General features: G+C 47.6%; 1 protein-coding gene and 1 pseudogene across 1 annotated transcript in view; one reads left to right on the top strand and one right to left on the bottom strand.

The window, feature by feature from the left end:
* Window positions 1–24897, bottom strand: part of ABTB2 (ankyrin repeat and BTB domain containing 2) — a 178661-nt gene that overhangs the window by 81974 nt on the left and 71790 nt on the right. The gene's annotated exons all lie outside the window — the stretch shown is intronic.
* Window positions 4557–5626, top strand: LOC128564733 (rRNA-processing protein FCF1 homolog; annotated as a pseudogene).

Genomic DNA, 24897 nt, shown 5'->3' with positions numbered 1-24897 from the left:
AGGATTTAACCTCAGGCCTGGCCCCATGAACCAAGTCTGGGAGGAGGCTGAGCTCTCTTCAGAAGAGGATCTGTCCCCCTCCACAGCCCAGTCCCTGCCCCGCCCGGCTCACAGGCAGTCTGCAGCTGGGAACCTGATAAGGAAGCAGACGATTCAAGGAGGGGAAATACCTGCTGTTGAAACTTTCTACCTTTTCAAAAAGCTATCACACCCAAGATAACCTTGGCTCCCTAAGAGTAGCTCTAGAATTGTAGGTGGTGGAGGCTGTTTCTCTCACACTGACCAGGGAAGACAGAGGTAAGGAAGCACACCCCTTTCAGATCCTACTAAGACAAAGACTGAAGGCTAGACTCCTGACCTGGGCAAATCACTTGACCCTCCTAAACATCATACTCCTGGGAGAACAGAAATCCCTAACCCCTCTAGACTGCGTTCTTCCCATTCAATAACTCCTTTAGTCAGAAAAAAAAAAAAGAAAACCCTAGTAGGGAGGGCCTAGTTGTATCCCTGTCTTACAGATTTATTATCTGTGAAAATGGGAGCCACAATATTGATTCTCTTATAAAGCTTCTAGCTGATGCAATGAGATTGTTCATGGAACGTGATAAAAGCTTGAAACCTAAGGGCAGACCTAAGGTCAAGGTCAAGCACCTCTCCAGACCAGAACCAGCCCTGGGCATTCAGAGCAGGGTTCTTTCTTCAAAGACACACCCTGACCCAGGGTATCAGGACAGTGACTCAGCAGAGGGCATTTCACAGGCTTATAAAAAGTTGTCTGGGAAAACCCTATCTGGCTGTGACCAAGATCCTTCTATACCCTAGAAGAGGGGACATATCTGGAGAAAAGATGGGGACTGAACCTTTGGCTCAAGTCCAGCACTGCAAAACGGCCACCCTTCTGAAATTCACAAACCACCACTTTCTTTCAGCTCCTGCCCTGACTGCCTAGAAAGGGAGGCTGACCTCTAGAGAGGTCACTGATGACCAAGGGAGGTGTTTGTTTCTTTTTTAAAAATCACTTCCATTTGTTAAATGTATAAACAGCTCTAAAATACTAAGGTGCTAAGAGGGCAATCTATCAGGCTCTCATGACCTTTGAAAACTCAAAATGAAAATGGAACCAGGCCCAGGCTGACTTGCAGTGAGAAAAGCAGATCAACAGCAGTTTCAGCGGCAGCACAAAGAGACTGAAAACCCTGCACATTTTCAGCATGTGACTGGAATAATCCTCAGCTGGGCCCCTAGCACAAAAACGCAGAATAAAAAAATATGCAGGAAACAGGGATATCTCATTATGACTGAGTGGGCACCTATGTGGTGCCTGTATTAGGCCTTCTGTGTAGATCATCTCATTTAATTTCCTTGACTCTTCCTAGTGGACGTGAGGTGGGCTTAGAGTCAGTGATCTGGGTTATTCTAAATATTCACCCCCACTCACTCTGTCTACCCTGCTCTACTCACTGTTGTGACCTTGGCCATGTAGCTTCTTCAGATATACGACCGGGACACCCGGGTCTATTTAACAAGACTGCTGTAAAAATTAAGGGACACATCCACACAGTGTGCTGGCCTTAGGATCTGGACACTGTCCTCCACAAATACAGCTGCCATGATGATGACAACTGATACCAGCCCCCGGGCTGACACACGTTGCTTCTATCTCACATGCAATAAAACCCGAAACTCCCTGGCTCAGAGTTGTCTCCCCTCCCACAACCCTCCTGGTGACCTGGGTGGGTGGCCATCCTCTCCCAAACTTCCCTAAAGGCAGAGGGCTGCAAAGTCCTTGTTTTTTTCTCATAAGGAAATCACCCCCTGCAGCAAACCACCCAGGACCAGGCATCCAATTCTGGATCTTTCCATGGAAGCCGACTGTAAACCAACCATAGGAAATGCTTGGCCGGGCAGATCTGAGGCCTAACTCTCAATTAACTGAGGTGTGGTGACACCTGAGGCACTCATGGGGACTGTGTCTGGGACAGCAACTTGTCTCTAGTTGTGCTGGGGTTTGCTGGCTGCTTTTCTTCTCTGATCCAAAGGAGCCTGGGGAAGGGGTGGATAAGCCGGAGCTGATTCCGGGTGACTCACAGGGATGTCACCTTCCAGATGATAGTATATTGTATTTTGTTGTTGTTGTTGTTTAGCAGGCCCGGGCCAGGTTTGAACCCACCAGCCCCAGAGCATGTGGCTGGCGCTCTAAACACTGAGCTTCGGGTGCCCAGCTGAGACGGCAGTACATTCTGAGGTATCCCAGTGTCCCATTCAAAGCTGGAGAGAGGATGGGGGCTTTCTGGAGGGCTGCTCCCTGGCACCGAGCACTGGAAAGGCTGAAGAGCGCAGGTCCCACCAGCTCCCCTCCTAAGATGTCCCCAGGTATCTGCTGCCACTGTGCTGCGCTAGTGGCATAGGAACATGAAAGACCTGGGCAGAGGAAAGAGGCCTTCCTCATCCTGGGGCCACTAACGTTTCTCACTCTGGGATGGCTTTGCTGCCAGCTGCTGGCAGCATCCAGGCTCCATGTGTGGCACAAGCTCCTCTCAGGATTTTAGGGGTGTTCGTGGGGCGTGTGCTGGATCAGTCAGAAGCTCGAGGACCTCAGGAGGCCCAGGCCTTACTGAGAGGAGACAGGAGAGACCACCTCACTCTCAATCCTCTCTCTCTTTCTACTGGATGGGAATTCTAGTCAATGGAGACTTTTTTTTTTTAGACACAGAGTCTTACTTTGTCGGTCTTGGTAGAATGCTGTGGTGTTACAGCTTATAAGAACCTCCGACTCTTGGGCTTAAGCAGTTCTCTTGCCTCAACCTCCCAAGTAGCTGGAACTATAGGCACCCGCCACAAAACCTGGCTTTTTTTTTTTTTTTTGGTTATAGTTGTCATTGTTGTTTAGCAGGCCTGGGCCGGGTTCGAACCTGCACCCTAACCATTGAGCTACAGGTGCCAAGCCAAAATGGACACTCTTCATCCAAAAAAAGTTAACAAAAACCACCAGGCAATTATATGTGTTTCTTAAGCAAGTTCAACAAGAGTGGCCAAGGTGAGTAGCTTCAACAAAGGGCTTTTTGTTTGAATTTTTGTCGCCCTGAGCCTTTTTCTCAGTATTTAAATACCTAGCCATTTCAACTTGCTTTGAACTCTGTTAGAAATCCTCACTTATTTCTTTAGGTTTTTGTTTTTTTAAACTTCATATTTATATTGAACAAATGAGTTTCTTTGTAATCAGTCTCAACAAATCACATTTTACCAGGAGTTCAATTTCTTGTTTATTTTTTGTGGTTGTTTTTTGGAGATAAGAGTTTCACTCTGTTTCCTTGGGTAGAATGCAGTGGCATCATCACAGCTCACAGCAATCTCAAACTCCTGGGCTCAAGCTATCCCACTGCCTCAGCCTCCTGAGTAGCTGAGACTATAGTACTCACCACCACATCTGGCTATTTTTGATAGAGAGGGGGATCTCACATTTGCTCAGGTTTGTCTTGAGCTCCTGAACTCAAGTGATCCTCCTGCCTTAGCTTCCCACAGTGCTGGGCCACTGAGCCTGGCCAAAAGGCTGGCCACTGAACCTGGCCACTGAGCCTGGCCAAAAGTTCAATTTCTTTAAAAGTTAGTTGGTCCAAGGCCTCCTGTGTGAGTCGGTCTTGCCCTGTCATAGGCTGCAGCATGCTGCTCACACCAGCACCATCCTTACTCTCAATAGCACAGAAGAGATACAAATGTTCCCGACGTAACAATGTTTGACTTAAAAGTTTCCAACTCTACGATGCTGGGGCAGTATTACGTGTTCAGTAGAAACTATATTCCAAGTACCCATACAACCATTCTGTTTTTCACTTTGAATACAGTACATTCAATAATTTACACGAGATATTCAATACTTTATTATAAAATGGGCTTTGTGTTAGATGATCTTGCCCCACTGTAGGCTAATGTAAATGTTCTGGGCACATTTAAAGTAGGTCAGGCTCAGCTATGATGGTCAGTATGGTTAGGTGCATTAAATGCATTTGATTTAAGATACGAGGTCTTATGATTAAGTTCATGAACTCATCCTAGAAAAAGCACTACATACCTCATTGTTGAACATCACTATGGTCACCTGTGAAATATTCCCCATGGGAAGCTATGCGCTGATGCCATGCCCAGTCCACACTTCAAAACGATTCGGGAACTCTTTTTCTGGAATGGCCATCATAGCTGTCATCCATTTGAAGGTTCTACAATTAAGTTTGTGAACTCAGCCTAGAAAAAGTGCTTTGAAAGGTAGACTAGGTCAGACAATTAGTTTGTGAATTCATCTTATAAAATGTGCTGCAGACCTTTTTCTTGAATATCTGAAGCTTCTCAGAGAGGAGAAAGCACTTTTGGGCATATCCTCTAATGCCACAGGGTCCAGAATGTTCACAAGAGGGCCGGCCATCTGGGGAGGCCAGTCCATGACCTTCTGAAAAAGGGAAGGCCATCTGAGCTTGACCCCACTTGGACATCTCACTCGGCGCCTTGTCCCAGACAAGTAAATATTTCTTAAGAGCCCATCGCCAAAACAAGAGCGTGGCGTGAGCCTGGGGAAGCAAAAGAAAACAAGGAAGTATGCGATCATGAAGCAAATGCTTAGTCTCAGGGATCAGAGGCTTAAAGAAAAGGACAGATTGAAACCTAAAAAGAAAGAAAAGAAAGATCCCAGCACATTAAAGGAAAGAGAAGTCCCCCAGCACCCTTCCTGCTTATTCTTCCAATATAATACACAGCTGGGCCCACCTTACCACATCTTGGTTGGTACCAACTTTATCAACTTTTCCATTAAAGCCAAACTGGACTTAGTGCAGTCAATGATGGACTGTCTGTATGCCAAGTGCATTCCTTCTGTAACTGACTGTGTAATGGCTGAAATTGAGAAATTGGGGCAGAAGTATCGAGTGGCCCTCAGGATTGCCAAGGATCCAAGATTTGAACGATTACCATGCACACACAAAGGAACCTATGCAGATGACTGCTTAGTACAGAGAGTAACTCAGCACAAGTGTTACATCGTGGCCACAGTTGACTGAGACCTTAAACGAAGAATCCGAAAAATCCCTGGAGTTCCCATCATGTATATTTCTAACCACAGATACAATATTGAATGGATGCCAGATGATTATGGAGCCCCTCGGTTCTAATTCTTATAAGACAATGTTCCTATGCCTTTCTTCAACCAACTTACTCTGTTAACAATTTGTTAAACATGAAATACCATGAATTATTACTCTGTTCACTTGCTTGCTTTATTATGACCTGGATGATATGGGTAAATACACTCACGTTTGGATGCTATTTTGAAAACGATATTTTATCTCCTTGATGGTCAAAGATGCAAAATCTTATGAAGAATGCTTTATTCTTTTTTGAGTCCTGTTGCAGAATGTAATTATAGTTAATATTAGAGTAATATACATTTCAAAATTGCTAAGAGTAAATTTGAAATGTTCTTACCACAAAAATGTTAAGTATTTGAGGTGGTGGATATATTGACTACTTTGATTTATTTATTCCCCATTGTATTCATAGATTATAACATCACTATGTACTCCATAAGTTTATACAATTATGAATTGTTGGTTTACAATAAAAATAAAATTGTTGCGTCTTTTTGAAAAAAAAAGAGCCCATCGCCATACAACATCAGGAGGGTTGACGAAAGCCCTCACAAAGCTTGCAGTATGGCTGGAAAACATGACCTTGCTGGTGTCAAGGAGTCTCCGTGGCTTTGGCAGAATAACTGGTGCTCAGTGACCATGAAAGCTTCACTGGGGACTAAGTGATACCTGGAAGGGGTCCTGAAAGAGGAGCTGGGAAGTTCAGGCAAAGATAGATGGGAGTAGGCATTCCAGTGAGGAGCAGAGGGAGAAAAGCACAGACTTCCTGGAATGGATTGAAGACAAGTTGTGAGGCACCGGGTGTTCCTAAGAGAGTAGAGGCGAGAAGGCTGGCAGAGTGGGGAAGCTGAGGGTATCACGGTAGTAGGAACCCTGTATCCTATCTACTGGCAATACGGAGACCCTGAGGGTTCCAGTGCAAGAGCAGACTCCCCAGGTGTCCTTAAATGGCCTTACTAATTACCCATAGGGGCAGGGAGTCCTCACTGCACCCAGGAACACCTGGCATACAGCACATGCGCAGTGAGCACCTGCGGAATAAAGTAATGACAAATGCGAATCTGGAATCTCTTCCCTCCTTGCCCAGATAGCTTTGTTTCCTGGGGGGGGGGGGGGACAGTAGAATTTATTGACATCAAATGACAGGGTTTTGGCCAACTGAAACAATTTCTCAAGTGACCCCGAGGATCAGCTTTCTGCAGAAATAGAAATGAAACTTTGCTCTGAAAGAGGAGGGATGAGAAAACTAAATAGCCAGAAAGACACTTCATCATGCCAGTCTCCAGACCAATTCCAAGCCCCAGAAGCCTTGACTAGGTTTCTCCCTGAGAGGAAGGGTACTAACCCCAAACTTCTTTCTGCAGCATATAAATCATCAGCCTCCATTAACCATGTTACAGCTGCTGTTACTGAGATCTTACCCTGTGTAAAGGCAAATTGTAAATTGTCTTCTGCCCATTTAATCCTTAGGATAACATGGACAGGGAGATTCCATCATTGCCATTTTGCAGATGAGAGAGCTGAGGTTCAGAGAGGTTATGTGACTTGCTGAAGATCACACAGCTAGTTAAGGGCAGAGAAGGACTCACACCAACGTGTTTTACTCTCTATACTCCTCCTGATCTGAGGCTCTACCCACAGAGCTGGCAGGGAAAAGCTCCTGGACTGAGACAGGAACATTCTGGGCCTGGCTGCTGTGGGGAGAGGGTTGGGGGAGCCTTTCAGAGGAGAGGAGAATGGCTCCTTCCTTCTTCTATGACAACCAAAACCAAAATAGAGCAGGTGATGCTGCCCGTGGGCGTGGGCTCCGTGCCCTGACTTCAGAGAGCATCACTTGCTGTGAATCATGTCTTGGTGACAGGCAAGGGGCCTGCTCAGACAGTTCTGACACTGCCTCTGCTCTGGCTGTGAGAGCTGCCATGGGAGAGGCAGGGCTGGTCTCAAAAGGGGGACAGCACAGAGAAATACGGCCAGAGACACACAGCCCCGACACACTCCTCAACACTCCCCCGAGCACCAAGGCGATGTTGGTCTCCTTGGTCACTGTTAACCAGGTGTCCACTCTCATGCCCAGCAGGGTTCAGGTCCCCTGCGCGAAGCCACACACCCTCCCTGAGCTATATGAGAGAACACAAAGAATTCTTACTTTATCCCTCCGTCTTCCCTCCGAGACAGAGTCTCTCTTTGTCACCTTCAGTAGAGTGCTGTAGTGTCATGGCTCACAGCAATCTCAAATTCTTGGGCTCAAATGATCCTCTTGCCTCAGCCTCCCGAATAGCTGGGGCTCCAGGCGCCTACTATTTTTAGAGATGGGGATCTTGCTCTTGCTCAGGCTGGTCTCAAACTCTGGAAGCTCAAGCAATCCTCCCAGAATTCTAGGATTACAGGCAGGAGCCAGCACACCCAGCATATCTCATTGCATTATCTGCATTTGCAGAAGACTCCTGAGACTATTTATCAGATGCAAGTCAAACATGTGAGTGCGTTCTTCACATTGGAGCACTACACAGATAATGATTCAGTGACACCAAAGAAACGTAAAGTGGAGTTGAAGACACAATTGTTCCTCAAGATGCAACTAAAGCACAACGCAAGGAGGTCTGTAAGTAAGAAGAGAAGTGATTCACTGTGGACGTAAAAAACAATGGGACTTAGGAAGACAGAAAGAGGTCAAAATAGATCCTAATTATCGGGGTTATGCTTGTGCTATGGAGACTTTCCTCACTCTTTTCTTCTTTTTTTTTTTTTTTTTTGTAGAGACAGAGTTTCACTTTATTGCCCTCAGTAGAGTGCCATGGCATCACACAGCTCACAGCAACCTCCAACTCCTGGGCTTAAGTGATTCTCTTGCCTCAGCCTCCCGAGTAGCTGGGACTACAGGCACCCGCCACAACACCTGGCTATTTTTTGGTTGCAGTTCAGCCGGGGCCGGGTTTGAACCCACCACCCTCGGTATATGGGGCCGGCGCCCTGCTCACTGAGCCACAGGCGCCGCCCATTTCCTCACTCTTTTCTATCCTGTGTGGGGCACCGAGGGATCTAAGAGACCACAGCCATGTTCCCAACCCAGCCTGGGAAGAGATTTTTATGAAAGATCCAACATTGACAGTCCCAGATGGTGGTTCTGAGTTCAGGCTCCAGGGGTTCATGTAGGTGAGTGGAAAAGAAGGTCCCCTGACATGCGTGGTCACTACACCACAGCGGGCCAGAGCCCCGTGACTCCACACGAGGGAGGAGTGGTGTCTGGGCCCACAGTGTGGGGGCCAGATGCACAGGCCCCTTTTTGAATCCCCACATTTCTCCACTTCCTTTCAGTCTGCTCCTGAAGTGGCCACCTACCCTTGCTGGGGGCTGACTTCCCTCTAGGAACAGGCGTCCTGGAGTGTCTGGGCAGCTGGCAGCCACCACTGCTTCCCCAGCTCCCCATGGTCACCAGGGAGCAGTACCAACTGGGCAGCACAACTTGAACCCCCCTGGGCCACTGACCCCTAAGGCAGTGACCAGATTCCTAACCTGTGTGTTTTGGGCATCTCCTGGCCACTGGCCCTCACCCCACCCTGTTTACGAAGAAACTTCCAGAAGAGAAGAGGCAGAAAGAGGGGAAGGGAGAGGGGAGGAAGGTGGGTAAGAAAGGGGAGATGGTGGAGATCCTCCCAGTCTTCACCCCAGCACCTCCCTGAGGTTTAGGAGCTCACCTGCCCCAGGGCTCCACCTGTTTCTAATAATCCTTTTATTTCCAAGGTATACTTAAAAATCTTTGCCTAACTTGCAACCACAAGAATCCTCCCTTACTTACCTAGTACCAGAGCCAGTGAGACTATCAGGTGGGCCAGAAGAGGCTGGGAGGATCTTCAGGAAGCCTGGACACCTGGTCCTCCCCTAACTTAACCCAGGTGGCTGTCACCTGGCCTACGCATGGCTCAGGTCCTGGATCCATCCCTGTATCACAGCTGCCAGCTGTGGAGAAGCCTCCTGCTCGTGTTGGCCCCAACCTCCCTCCTCACTCCCTCCTCCACTCTGTAGCGGATTCCTATCTCTACCGAAAGGGAGGCACAATCCACCTTATCTCCTCAGCGTTCTGCCCAGATGACAGCACGGCTGTGGCCTGTTGCTAAATCAGAAGCCCCAGTCTGGCTTGAATGCACAGTGAGTTTGGGAGAATCCCTGCCACTTTCTCCCAGTTCATCACCTGTACCTGGGTCACTTGCCCAGAGGCCTCACCTCAGCCAGGTGACACCAGAGGTCTCCTTTCTTCTTCCTTCAGAGTGACAATGAGCAGTGCTAATGAGCTGGGAACCGCCTGGCCCTGCTGCAGACAGACCTGGCCCCACTTGGAGGAGACGCCCCCCTCATTGTGTTCCTGCTTACAGGGCCACGTAGAAAGCCAAATGCCTGTGGGTATCACTTTGTCTTCCTGCCTAGAACAAGTGTCTCTTCCTCCTTGCACCACCCACTAGAAGGGAGTAAAACTCTTCACTCCCCCAAAGCATTTTCTTTGCCTTGTCTGGCCATCACTCCCCTGGACTTAAAACTGCCTTGTCCCCCCACTTCAACTCTCCCTCCATGAAGTTCACTGGTCCTTCCTCAGGGGGACCACAAGGGCCCTGGTTACGTAGATTTGTGATTTTCTATGTGGAAAGCACCCAATGAGTCTGAATGACTCTGATGCCCACGCTGTAGTTGGTTTAGAATCCATGGGGGGTGGGGGCAGAAATAAATCACATTGGTAACAGTCAAATCAAACACATGAACTTAATAAAACACAGACAGAAAATAAACCAGTGGCCCAGCCACTAGTGACCAGTGCAATGTTGATTTTTTATTTTTTCCCCATTCTGGTCCCTGGTGAATGCCCCTTAATTCTGGGAAAGGCTCCCTTTCACCTTCTGAGTTGGGCCTGAAGGAATACTGCAGTATTTTAGCCTTCAGTTTCCAGCAGAGAAACAAACCCGGTTTTGTCATATAATTTTCTGCACCTCCACTGTAATAACACATCATTTGTGGATCTGTGCTAAAGCAAACACCATATGGTGGCTGTGTAAAAAGCTGTCCGGGGTTCTGACCTTCCAGTTGTAGGGGGTTTGTTTAGGGAAAAGGAGGTGGTGTGGGAGGGGGAAAATCAAATCGGTAATGAGACACGGTCTCGGCAACCTGTACAGTGTGACATTCGGGGGCTCAGTGGCGTTAAACCGAGGCTGATGTCAGGTTCCAAACACGCAGGGCAATGGCGCCAGTGATTACTTTCTTTCTTTCCCAAGTGAAAAGTGGTTCATGAAGTCTCTCTTCCCAGTCTTTTATCTCAACACACACATTCTCTCTCTCTCTCTGCCCCCCCACAAGGGGTAGACAGGGAGCGACAGGCTCTCCAAAGGAAAATGATATCCCCCCAAATCCTGCTGGCGAGTCCTCGGTTTTGTGGACTGTCACAGCCGTGCAGCTGCAAGGAGGAGACAAGAATCTGCCCTGTCTCCAGTCCACGATTTCTTGGGTCGCTCTGAATCGCTACCACTCCGGGCCTCACCCCAAACACAGAGCCACTCACAGCAGTCAAATGCCCTCTGAGCAGCTTTGCTACCAAAACACAAACCTATTTAAGACATTTAAAACTTCTAAATATACAATGCAACTTCATTGTTCCTCATACATGAAATGACGCCCACTCACTATTATAGGAGCAGCAGTCATGGTCCTGGTAGGCTGGTTTGTTATGAACACAGGTCTTAAGACAGATCTCTGAATTCTGACTTGCCCATTCTGAACACACATAGAGGAAAACAGCTCTACAATGATCTAATACCTGGGCCCTCACACAAGAGGGAAAAATTTAAAGAAAATGAACCTAAGAACCATGGATGGCTCAGGAAGTCTGGACTTTATGGCATCAGAGAAGAAAAACGTGACTGAAGCATTTAAAATTGGTATTTGTCAAAAGCAACTCGGAGAATTTATGTCTCCAGGAGGCCTCTGAGACTCTGGAGGTAAAGGAGTGTTTCAGACTAGAAGGGCCTGCAGAACCCAGCCATGGTAAGAGCAGGCTTGCCATTAATGTCCAGAAGAATTGGGCAGCCTCCAGAACTGATGAAAATGTTCTGTATCTGTGCTGTCCAACACAGCAGTCACTAGCCCATGTGATTACTGGGCACTTGAAATGTGGCTAATATGTTGAGGAACTGAAATTTAAAATTTCATATTCATTAAAGTGTGAGATAGTCATGTGAGGCTAGTGGCTCCCATACCAGACAGGGCAACAGGATCAAACCTCAGGTCTGTTTATTAAAATCTTAAGAACTATCCCCAGCCAAGCTAATGTGACAGTTGATCTTGTTCGTTCTTCTCAAAACCACTGGTCCCTCAGTCAAGTTCATGTGTTCTAACACCAGGATACATGGCCACAAAACCCACGAGGCCGACAGGAGGATACCTGTCTTCCAGCCTCCAGCCAAGACTGACCTGCTGTACACTGTCAGGAGACATTCTCTCCTAAGAGTTGTTAACCATCACATGGAACCACCCAAACTCTCCAAAGCACAGCCCATGAACCATGGACCATGTTGCCTCAGTCTCCTCAGCCAGCGTGAATCCCTTGGGAGGTAAGGCTGAGGACAGGCAGCCCTTGGCTGCCTTTTGGGACCTTCAGAACTCCACTGTCAAGACCCCTTGGGAAAAAATCCAATCTGGCCAAGTGCAGTGGCTCATGCCTGTAATCCTAGCACTCTGGGGGGCCAAGACAGGAGGTGTGCTGGAGGCCAGGAGTTTAAGACAAGCCTGGGTAACATAGAGAGCCCAGGTCTCCTAAAAAAAAGAAAGGAAAAAGGAAAGGGAAAGGAAAAAGGAAAGGAAAGGAGAAAGGAAAGGAAAGGAAAGGAAAGGAAAGGAAAGGAAAGGAAAGGAAAGGAAAGGAAAGGAAAGGAAAGGAAAGAGAAAAAATCAGCTGTAGTCGCATCTACTCCAGAGGCTCGGCCAGGAGTATTACTTGAGCCCAGGAGTTTGAGGCTATAGTGAGCTATGAAGACACTACTGCACTCCAGCCTGGACAACAGAGCTAGAACAGATCAAAAACTGGGCAGCGCCTGTGGCTCAAAGGAGTAGGGCGCTGGCCCCATATGCCAGAGGCGGCAGGTTCAAACCCAGCCCTGGTCAAAAACTGCAAAAACAAAAAAAAAAAAACAAACCACACACACACACAAAACAGACCAAAAAACCCCAACAAAACCTCAGTCTCCTAGGCCTGTAAACTTTGTTTCACTCATTCCAGCAATTATTGACTATTACTGTGTATCCATCATGTATCTTTCCCGAAGGTCATTTGAATATGGAATGACAATTTACAAATCTCTGTCCCACTTTTTTTTTTTCATTTAGTCCTCACAGTAAGAGAGAAGCAAAGGGAGGCACCATCAGATGTTTTACAGATGAGAAACACCTGTCTAGGCGTTACAGCGATGGAATTAGGGACCCATACAAGCCTGAAGATAATCCTGTGCTGCTTTGAGAAAGTTTCTTTACCATTCGGTACTTCTAACCTCTGACTTCTGCCATCTATATAATGGAAACAGCAACAATACCTGCCTCTTAGGGTTGTCATAAGTTAAAACATGCGCAGTCCTTAGAACTGTGCCTAGCAGCTAGGGTGCTCTACAGAAGAAGCTCCTGCTCATACAGGGAGTGTGGTGATGGTGGTGGGGAGGGGGCACATGCTTTACATTTACACACCCAGTTGTTTTTTGCCCCCTGTTCTGTTCACATTATCATATGTATGAAGAGTTGAGCTCATGCCTGGTGAAGTCTAAGTGCTCAATGTATGTTTGCTGCTATTGTCAATTATTGCTATAGTTACTCTTATTATTATAATTATTCTCAGGCTTGGGCTTGTTAGCATTTTGGTCTAACAAATGCGGGTTGATCTCTCTACCCCAGCCTGACCTCTGCTCTCTGCCTGTCCTCCACAGGGAAGCTACTGAGCCTGGACAAGGATGGGTGGGTCAGATTTGACAAGTCTGGTTGGAATTAGGTGTGGTGATTTTATGGCAGGAACAAGGCAGGGAAGTTAAGGGAGGAAGTGCTACCTCAAACTCCTAGAATAGTTTGGGGGATAGTTTGCAGAAATTTGCAAACAGTGCAGAAATTTGCAAACAGTGAACAGACTTATGGTTTTTTGGTGGGAGTTGGGGCGGGAGGAGGTGTGTGGAGAATAGATGTACAACTCTGTCGAAATCTTACCCTACCCAGCTTCCTTTCTTCCCAGAAACAGACTCCTTTCTTCTGGGTGATGCACAAATTCAGCCTTTTGTTGACATTCAGGGGTCTGTGGGGAGTCTCTGTCTGCCTCCCCTCTTCTTTTTAGCACCTGGAATCTGGCCTGGAGCCTTACAGAAAGTTGACAGGTGACATTCCAATGCAGAAGAATATAACCAATCAATGGCTTTTCAGGACTGGCTGGGCCACAGGGTCACATTTATAGCTGTCCTCAAAAGCTCAGGCACTCCTAGGAAACTAGGAATAGTCAGTAAATCCCTACCAACCTTCCTCAAAGAAAAAAGAAAGAAGAAAGAAAGAGGGAGGAAAGAAGGAAGGAAGGAGGGAAGGAAGGAGGGAGGGAGGGAGGAAGGAGCATTAAATGTAAGGTAAGGCTCTGGAACAGGTGCTTTCCTGAGGAGCCCCTGCCCAGGCACAGAGAAGACAGAATTATACCCACCATCCAGCACTTGGAAGCTTCCTGCCATGAAATCCCCACAGACCCCGAGAGCCAATGAGGGACGTGGTCAGGTGGAACCAGGAGAAGCAAGTTGAATATAAAATGAAGGCTTTCTGATCATCTGATCCCAGCCGATAAAGTACCTGCACTCTGCAGGCAGACTGATGTACTGCCTCCTGAATAATAAATACGTGAGGTCCCAACCGCTGATGACAGTGTAACTCGATGAGGGGTCTCTGAAGAGGGCATGTCAGCGCCTGCTCAGTTCGGGGGTTCTGAGAAGAATCCCAGATAGAGTTACTCCCCAGGATGTAGTCCAGAAACACATCCACATCCTCCAGTGGATAAATCCGTAGAGATAAGGGATTCGCAGTTTTTCTAAAAAGGACATTTGGCTCAATATTGCCTCACTGGAAGAATTCCATAAAAGTCTCTTATTCTATGGGTTTCTTAAAGCTTTAAATGCTCCCTCCGTTTACTTTTACAAAATCTGAAGCCCCAAGGAGACTATGTGTCCTGTGCAGGGTCATATAAAAGGTGAGGGCAGAGTGGGGAGCGGGGGGACTCTGGATTTATACCCCACTTTGCAGCCGTGTCCCCCTGTCCTGCAGGGTTTAGAGAGTACCTACATCTAAATGACACTTCATAAGGCCCTTTCGCATCTGTCTTGATCACCCTCAGCTGGCTTTAATAACCAGAAAGATTTTCTAGAGAAAGGATGTAAGTTAATGTAAGAACGGAAATACTTTTGGTCAATGTATCTGCTTGGGTGCACAGTATCACAACTGTGATCAGGGAAGGCTCAGGTTTACCTAAGAGACAATGGTAGGCATATGTCCTTGCTTTGCAGAACTATTTAGCATAGGATTCCAGTAAGCAGCCAGTTTTTCCTTCTACCTTTGAAAGAAAATGTAACTAACAACAATCCTCCCCTGCACCATTATTTTGGGTTTTTATCAACTGCCTTATGTGTAAAACATACTTTGTTTTTCCTGCCTGATTTTATTTCTGAGGAGTCAAGGTGATGATAACAAGGATGTGAAAGACAAACGATGGCTGAATTCTCATCTTATAGACTAAGAGATGGGTCAGAACAGAATTATAAACCCAGAGAAGGGTAGAGACTTTAAGAAGACCCAATGCTTTTAAACTAGCTGTAATGAGTTAATCCACTTAGACCTCATGCCATAATGAGCATGATAATAAATTTATAATTATCAGCATTTTCACTCTTTTCAAATGTTATCACACACTCTCCTCTGGCTTCCCCCACCCCAGGGCATGGCCATTTTCACAGTTTGGTGAATGAGCTGTATTCTTCTGGCTTTTAACAAACACCACACAGTGCTGTCTGTACCACCCCCCAAATTAAGTCAGACTTGTTGCAACACAGCTGCAGCTCCTGGCTGCCAGCATCTCTGGAGGACAGCAGGACTTCCGACTTGGCAGGATGGGCTGCTGGTTTTCGCAGAGCCCTTCCAGCCCCAAATGCCACCAGACCTCTGGTACAGCGAGCCTGGCACCCAACAGAAAAATACTGCCTCACATCCTGATGAGAAAAAGGGGAAGGCAATCATTCTCAGGACTGTTCTTTATGGAGAAGTCAGTGATGCCTCGAGATGCAACAGGTTTGGTGCTTGGCACAGAGTGGACTCTCACAAATGATGGTGTGAGTTAGGACCAAGCATGGCGCTTGGATCCTCTCTCCTAGGAATGCAAAGACTCCCCTAGTAAGTCCTCCTTCGTCAATGCTCTTGTCACCTCCTTTTTGCAGCTGTTTCTTTAGGCCCCCAAAAGGCTCAGATTCCCATGATCTCCAATGTGGATGCCTCCCCTGCAGATGAGGCACCAGCCTGAAGTCAGATGGCTGGGTCTGTCTTAACATTTAAACTTCGGCCTGTCAGACTTTATTTTCAGTGTCTTCAAGAGGGTGTGATCCAGGGAAACAGACAAGATAGAGGAGTGGGGGAAACACAGCCCTCTAGTAACAAAGCAAGCTGGGATCCACACAGAGGCCATGGGAACTGTCCAATTACACCTCCAGCCACTATCAAATCTACCCCAGCCCACCCCACAGCCTTCCTCTATTAGCCTTGATAGGCCCCACGGCAGGGACTGTTCCTTCCTCTTAGCTTTGTTTGAGGCATTGTCCTAGCAAAGCTCAAATAAAGGGGTATTATTAATGGTGACAATAATGAAATACTGTTTTCTCAAGGGCCTTTATGAGAGCTTGCCAGATCAACACCAGGATGCTTCCTGCTGCCTCTTGCTGGAGGTTTTCACCTGCAAACCCTCAGCTGCCCAAGGATATATATATATATACATATATACACACACGTGTGTGTGTGTGTGTGTGTGTGTGCGCGCGCACGAGTTGGTACCTACATTGCCCTCCTCATCTAGTCAACCAACGCCATCTCATGGTGTTCTCAGGTCCCTGAAAATTGGATGGAAGAGAGGGACCCAACATAGCATATCAGAACGCCAGGAGAGGACTAGCAAGGCAGCCACAGGGGACAAAACCAGGCCAAGGAGATAATGGGCCCCAGATTTGTTTTGATCTGAGCTCACTCCCAGCCCAGGGCCTTAGTGCTAAATGACTCTGGGGAGTGGTTTAGCATCAGGAATGCTTTGGTGGTAGCTCTGGTTTTCATTAAGCCCTTTGGGACTCAGATGCTGAGCAGGTTAAGGGTTCATCTCTCGAGAAACACGCTTTCAGGGGCTGTGGCGGGGGGCCACAGAGGGGAGCCATTGCGTGTTCGGGCCTGGGCTTATACGTCAGTCCATGTGTGCACGAGTGTTTGCATGAGGCCCACACTCATCCTTCACATTCCCAAACTCTGGGTTCCGGTTAGCAATCCATTAACAGAGGCTCAGCGAGGGAAATAAAATTGTTTTTTATTGCAACAAAAGCAAGCCAGCGGGGTGAGGCAGGGTGGATGTGGAGAGGAGGTGGGGTTTGAACATTAAGTTCTTTTGCAGGTTCTCAGCTTTTTACGAGCACACCTCTGGGCACAGAATACTCCCTCTCCCCCTTGCTTATACATGCAGGTCTGCTTAGGCTTTTGTTTTACTGTCACCTGTCACAGGCCCAGGTAGCCAAAGCTCATCTGGGTCAGGAGTGCTGGGCTGTTCCCCACTGCTCTCCTGCACGGGGGCAACTCGCCACTGGAAAGCCCAGCCAGTGAGGCTGGGGCAGCGGCAGGTTAGGGCTTTCCTGCACCAGCGCATGACTCTTCCCCGGGGAAGTCATGAGCACCCCTCTGGGGACAGTGCTCAACTCTAGGCACAGTGGGGAAACAAAGATAAATAAGTCGGATCTGCCCCCAGGAGCCCTTTCTCCTAGTCCGCAAAGTGAGACACATATGACATGCACAAGGTTGTCCTCAAGTCCCACCCTGGCCTGCCCTCTCACGTCTGCTGGGGAGGCTGCAACTTGGGGCTTGCGAGGGGGAAGAACATAAAACTGCCTGCTAACGAGACTGGTGTGTGTGTGGGTGCCGTAGGCCCAGCCAGTGCTCCTCGACATGCTGACATCTTTGTGGGGTCTAACGTTTGGCTGGTCTTGCTCTCGAAGATCAATGGTCTGCCAGGGAAAGCTTTCCAACGTCTTCTCTAAGGGAGGTGACACAAGTCTCATTACCAGACTTTTCCAGCAGGAGAAAAATGGAAGGAGTCCCAGCACCACCAGGAGAGTCCCCAAACACACCTAATCCTTTAGAAGCAGCTTGGATGGAAGGAAACCTGGGGATCAGGAGTGCGGTGGGCAGGGGTCGAGGCTGAGAGCCAGAGTTTGGGAGCCCAATGTGGGCTCTCCCTTGGCACACCTCTCCCTGGCTCTGAGTCTCAGTTTCTTCCCCTACGTGAAAGGCTCTTCAGTGTCCACTATTCCTACAATTCAGTGTCAGCGTGTCAGGGCACAAGGTAATGTGTGGACCATAGCACCTGGTGATGGATGGACCCTGGCTCCTTCCCCAGGCTGTGGGCAGGAAAAGGGGTGGTCCGAGGTCTGGATACAGTCTGGGTTTCAGCCACAATGCAGGGGAAGCAAGAGTGGACTTTGAAAATGATGCTCCATGGGCCAAAGCCCTGGCCTATTTCCCTGGCTACTCTTAGGGAGTCCTTGCAAACTTGCTCAGAAAATCAGATTTTGTTTGACTTTTTGATGCCAACACTTAATTGAGTTAGATGGTTCCTTCTCTCTTTCTTTCTGCTTTCCCCTCAAGCTGATCAAAGCAATCCAGGCAGAGACTGAAAGCCAATACAACAGTCAGCATCAATGTTCTTCATGTTCTGAGCCAGTGGTGGGCGTCACGGACTAGCCATGCCTCAGTCACTCCCAGGACACTAAACTGTTCGGAGCACACCCCAGAGCTATTGCCCAGGGTGTCCTGAGCCTGTGCTGCCTGGCAGCCCCAGCCAGACCCTGCCTCACCCCAGCTCTGCCTCCTCATCCTCAGAACAGGGGGTGTGGCTGCATCTTCCTCTAAAACCCCTTCCAGCCCAAAGGTTTGACTACATTTCCTCATCTCGAGTTCTTAGTCACAAAAGGGGGATTTTAAGCCAGCCTAGACGGTGAGGCACAGAGAGAAGGACAGCCATTCTTCCATGATCGACTCAGGACTTTACCAAGTCAGCTCACTTCCTAGGACTCGATGCTTTATTCAAAAACAAAGGAAAGGGAAATCTGGGCCATTCTAGATATCCCTGCCCCAAGGATAGAAGAAATAATGGGACAAAAGTAACAAGTGTCAGAGGCAGGTCTCTGACAGTCCTTAGAACCTGAGCAGCATTAGATAGTCCTTCCTCTGCCCTTGCTGAGCAGAGAAAGACCTTATCAGCCTTCCTACAACAGGACGGGGAGTGGGTGGAGAGGATGCTAAAGCAGGCACCCTCAGCAGGTGAGTCCTCCGATATCTCGGGGATACCACGGCAGTTCTCAGCCCAAGAGCTCAAGCTCTTAAATCTCAGAAGTAGCCCAAAGGGGTCCTGTCCACCAGAAACTCCAAGCAGACCTAGCAGCAAAAGGAAAATGCCCTCCCTGAAAGGGGAGGGAGGGCACTGAGAGGTGTTGAGTCCAGGAATGCAGATCCACCCTCACTAACTCACTACATTACTCTGGAGAGGTCACATCTCCTGCCCGGGCCTCAGTTTCCTCCTCTGTGAACTGGGCTGGCCACCCAGACCCACCCCTTCTAGCCCTGACACTGTGTACTCCTCCAACGAGCAGGAAAACAGTGTGTCTAGTTGTTCCTGAGCAAAGGCCCTAATTGTTCTCTGCAGCAGGAGCTCTTCTATCTAAAAACCACAACATCTCCCCTCCCTCTCTCCCTCCGCCACCCCCTTCCTCTGAGATCCACAGGACTGTTACAGAACATTCATTTATTTTTCTTCGGTGCTTGGGCTGAAAACTCTGATGACTAAGCCATTGAATTTTAATATGCTACTGTGCTCCTTGGAGGATTTCTCCAGTTCCCAGCTCCCCCTCCTGCGCCCCCCGTGCCCTCTGTAGACATGTGGTAGTCGTTAGGAACAGTTTGATGGAAGTTTAGGTTTTCAGAGTAGAGGAGAGACGGGGGAGGGTTGGTGGCGAGGCATGATAAATGGACACAACAGTCCGGAGGACCACTCAGAAAATAAACATAAAGCTCCTTTTGAGTGAGCCCACTAAAAACAAATTCCCAGAAAGGTTTTTTCCCCCTTTTTGGGGTGGGGGGAGAGGAAGGAGGGAGTGGTGGTGGAAGTAGGAGAGGGAAATTCTCTTGATGTAAATGAACACTGCTCAGAGAAAGAGGCAATTCTCTTTATTGGCAGCAAGCAGACGTGCATGTCGGGCGCTGCCAGCCATATGTCACGACTGCTAAGTCCTTGATCCCCGAGGCCGAGCATCCAACTCGTGGGTGCCCAGAGACAGCGGCCCTCAGAAGAGCCAGCCAAGGCTGGTGGAATTCCATGAAGAAACCTGGGGCCCCATGGCAGAGGGGGCAAGACTCAACTGGCCAGGAATACCCTGTGGGGGCTCAGTTTTGCTGTCTTTCTTAAAGACCCTCACAGAGAGAATCTCCCCAAATTCTCTTTCACAGATCCCACTCCCACAGCTTTTGCCCCATCCCAATGTCATTACGCCCTGCCTTCCCCACCCCCATTTCTATCCATGTAGTTTAAAAACCCTGAGCCTGAGCCTAAGCCCTACACACAACTTGTCTGTATGTGTGAAAATATCCATAACAGAAAAAGACAATCTGGAAAAAAAAAAAGCCCAGACTTCAATGATAAGATTTCACTTGCAACCTGAGTTTCTTCACCTGTGAGTGAGATGGAAGTTGAAAAGGAATCATCCTAGCAGGGAAAAGTGCACCATCTCTGGTTTTGCATGCGGAGTTCATCTGTGTTTGTTACTTCAGAGCTTGGCCAACTGGGTGCTACCTAAGAAGAAGGTACTGGTGTCCTTATGTTTTCCAGGAGGCCACCGGAGACTTCCCTTATTAAATGGCCTTCCACATTGAGGTTTTATTTGGGGTATCTCCCCGAGGATTTCTTACACACATTCTTTGGATACACACAAGTGGCTGAGAAATTTAGCCACTCCCAATTTTTATTGTAAATAACGCACGGGCTCCTTTCGGAGCTCCTGGAATGAGGAACACGAAGCAGAAGGTGCCATCCGTTGGAGAACCCGCCCTTCCCTGACCAGGCAGAGGGAAGAATGCCGTTCTACTTTGGTGTCTTGGAACCAGTCGGCCTGGATTTGAACCCTGCTCTGCCACCAGCCAAAACCTCAGGCAAGTCGCTGAAACGTGCTGTGCTTCTACTATTCCTTTTTCTTTCTTTTTTTTTTTTTGGAGACAGAGTCCCACTATGTTTCCCTCAGTAGAGTGCTGTGGTGTCTCAGCTCACGGCAACCTCAAACTCTTGGATTTAAGCCATTCTCTTGTCTCAGCCTCCCAAGTAGCTGGGACTATAGGTGCCTGCCACAATGCCCGGCTACTTTTTTTTTGCAGTTGTTATTGTTGTTTAGCTGGCACAGGCTGGGTTTGAACCTGCCAGGCTTGGTATATGTGGCTGGAGCCGTACCCACTGTGCTACAGGTGCCGAGCCCTACTATTTCATGTGTAGAACAGGGTTGATGTCAAGTCCTTTGAAAGGTACTAAAACACTGCACCAACAAGGGGACAAGTGGCTAGACGAGCTTCCTTGGGCTGCTGTAACAAAGTGCCATGAACTGAGTGTCCATAAAGAAAAGTGTATTCATGAAGGCTACGTTGAACAGTTTGATGAGAATATTTCAGATTGTATATGAAATTAGCACATTGTACCCCTTGATTGCACTAATGTACACAGCTATGATTTAACAAAAAAAAAAAGAGAAAAGTGTATTCTATTAAACCCCTGGAGGACAAGAAGTCTGAAATACAGGTATCAATAGGGCTGTGCATCCCGAGACACTGGGCAGAATTGTCACTTGCCTCTCCTAGCTTCCCAGGCTTGCAGAGGCATCCCTCTAGGTCATGTGGCACTCTCCCCGTGTGCCTGACTCTGTATTCAAATTTCCCATTATTGTAAGGGCAGTCACCTTGGACACGGGGCCCACCCTACCAGAGACAGACCTCCTCCTGCTTAATTACATCCACAACAACCCTATTTCCAAATAAGGCCACGTTCTGAGGGACCAGAGGGCAGGACTTTAATGTCTCTTTTTGGGGGACACATTCTGCCCCTGTCGCTGCCCACACAGGCTCACCAGAGCAGCAGGTGCCCTTTGTGCTCCGTCAGTCTGCGGCTGAGGGGAGGGTGCTCAGTTGACCAGGCCCATCTTGTGGTTAATACGCTGGAGAAATGCCCATTGTGACAGGAACTGCCTCTTCTCTTTTTGTGGTTGTTGCCAGGAGGGCTGGTTTTCCAAAAAATGCTGCGGTTTTCATCAGGAAGTGCCCCTAGTTGGAGCCCAAAGGATGAAAGTGTTGCTCCATAGGAATAAAAATGAGAGAAATCCCCAGTTTTGTTGCAGAAGGGCAGATTTGCTGCGTCATAGATTTGCCTACGTGGTTTTCCATCTGAAAATATTCCTCAGGCCAACTGCCTCTGGTTGGGAGAAGAAATGAGGACAAAGAAGTAGGGATTGAGTCACTGCCCCTCCACGATCTATGCTGGAGCCTGGTAAACTTTTGTAAGGGACAGAGGGTGAACATTTTATGCTCTGTGGAGCGCCTGGGCTCTGCCAGCGCTATCCCACTCTGCTGTTGAGATACAAAGGCAGCCATGCTACATAAACAGGCACGGCTGAGCCTGTGTGTCTGGATGCTAAAAGCTGAACTTCATACAAATTCCATGTGCTATGAAACATTATTTGTCTTCTGATCATTTTCAACCATCTCAAAAGATGAAAACCAATCTTGGGGGGCAGGACTTGGCCCCAGGCCCCAGCTGGCCAATCCAGATCTACACACCACAGGACATCACGGAAGGTATGTGTTCGTCCACAGCTGCCACAGCTGTCATGCCACTGAATTTTTCAATACGCCTTTATAATTCACAACATTTTCATAGATTCACCTGACTTGATCCTCTTCATTCACCCCGTTGGTAGGCCTAGCAGATGTCTACCCCCATCCTACAGGTCAGAAAGCCAAGACTTCAAGAAGTCAAATGCTCACTTAGTCAGTAGTAAAGCCAGACTGAAACTTATGTCTTCTGACTCCTTATCTGGTCATCTACCCCTCCGCCCATACCCCGGATCAGCCCCTTTCCCATAGATGTATACATGTATTCACAGCTGTCTAAGTCAGCATTTGTCATCTCCCTGGTAACTCCTCCCGAACTCCTAAGGCCATCAGGGTATTGATGCAGAGCTGAGAATACTCTGGAATCCTAGCTTCCCAACCAGGAGGTATAGACATAGCATAGGCCTAAGAAAAAAATTAAGCTGAGGGCAGCTTCTGGCAGTTTTGGGACCAACCAGGGCACAATTAGCTCCTGAAGCATCTAATCCGTTGCACCCTTGGAGACAGTCTTCCTTCCTCTCTATCAGGGTTGGCAGCCAGGCATGGTGAATAAGTGAAGTCTGGGGAGGGGGAGAGCATTACTACACAGCTTTAGCCAATACTGCCAGATCTGGAATCTTTCCAAGTTTTAAAATTTTAGAGTCCTACCTACCAAGATTGGTTTATATTTTGAAATGGTTAAAAAGTGATCAAAAGACAAATAAGGTTTCATGCCACATGGAATTTGTATAAAGCTCAAATAGCAGCCTCCATAAGCCTCCAAAGTTATGATAGCATAAGAATTATTTTTTCAAGAGTATTAGGTCAAAAGATTTCCCTAGGACACCATGCACTGCCTCTGCCCTGAGACCGGTCTCTAGACTTTATGTAGCTGAGATTGTCTTGTCCTACATACACAGGGTTGATTCTCTCTCCTAAAAATGCTCACTGCTGGCAACCAGAGGTGGGGATGGGTGGGTTTTTGATGGAGCGGAGACAGGAAGAAACAAGCCACCACATGACCCTGAATAAAGAGGGAATTAAAAAAAGCTTGGTGTGTGGAAGTAGATGAACACTGAATTATTCAAGACAGGTTCAGCCCAGGGCAGAAGTAGATAATAAGTCCTTGCCGTGTCCTGATTCAGACTAAATTGAACTTGACGGTGCCCTTTCACAAGACACCTTTGATGGAAATGAAGATGATAATCACTGATGCCACGCAACGTAGTGATTGATAACGTTCTCCCTTCCAAACCCTTACCATGTCCTTGAATCCCAGGAAGGTGCCTGGCTTAGGTCCAACCATACAGACTCTGGCTCCAGGGGAGGAAGCTCAGAACTAGGTGGGTTCTTGCTCTGGGTTTGTACTATAAATACATGAAGCTTGCCTTTGGCACCATGAAGTCACCCTCCCTCCACCTCGTGCTCCTTGGTGGTGGAACCACATTGTACTCATCCTTGTATTCTTGACATCCTACAAGCCAAACCTCAGCAGAGGCTTTGACTGGCTAATGCTGGACTGTGCCTAGCACCTCGCAGGGCTCTATGTTTGCTGTGCTCACACGTGGAAATCAGCATTTAGGGAGGATCCCCATACAGGTGACTTGTCTCATTGATGTTTGTAATAAAACAGGGAGGTCGGTCCTATCCACCATCCTTACTACTTCCTGCTGATGTTATCCGATTTATTAACCTTTCCATGCCTCAGTTTCCTCATCTGCAACTAAAGATAATAGTATGCACACTTCACTGGGTTGCTGGTAGAATTAAATACAATAATGAATATGAAGTGATTAGTACAGGGCTTATGCCTGGAATACAGTGAGAACTTGATACTTTCGATCATAAGGCTTGTTTTTGTTTGAAATAATTATAGAGTCAAAGGAAGCTGGGAAAAAAAAATATATGTATATATAGTATAGAAAGGTCCTGTGCACCCTTTGCCCAGTTTCCCTCAGATGGTTACATCCTACGGGCAAGAAGAAAGGCCGGTAAGTAACTTCCACACTCCAGTGAAAACACCCCATGCCTGCTGTGGAAACCACACCAGGCTTTCTCCAGAGACATCGAGTTAGGAGAAACGGGAGATGATGGCATACCACAAGTGTCCCTGGTATATAACATTTCATTTTTCTTTTATTCTGCCCAAGAGGGGGGGGCTAATATAGTGTCCTGATTCTTGATTTCCTGGCTAGAAATAGCCACAGATGACACTGGTACCAACTGTTACTAGTGGACCAACTAGTAGTATAATAGCAAACCTCTGGAATTGACATTGGAGTAATGTATATATATAATTCTATGCCATTTTATCACATGTATATGGTTTATTTTTATAATGATTTATAACTATCATAAGAGGCAGTACAGGGCTATGGTTAAGTGTGCAGTCTTAAGTCCAGCCCGCATAGGTTCTATTACAAAACTGGCATAGCAATTATTAGCTGTGAGACCTTTGGTAAGTTACTTAACTGCTCTCTGCCCTAGTCTCCTTATCTGTACAAGCAATTAATAGTATTTCTTTTACAGATAAGGGGACTAGGGCACAGAGCAGTTAAGTAACTGCTTAATAGGAGGATTAAATAACAAT

The sequence above is a fragment of the Nycticebus coucang genome, chromosome 14, assembly GCF_027406575.1.
Source record: "Nycticebus coucang isolate mNycCou1 chromosome 14, mNycCou1.pri, whole genome shotgun sequence".
Classification (NCBI taxonomy): Eukaryota; Metazoa; Chordata; class Mammalia; order Primates; family Lorisidae; genus Nycticebus; species Nycticebus coucang.
The sequence above is the reverse complement of the archived record's forward strand: the minus strand, read 5'-3'. Positions and strand labels throughout refer to the sequence as shown.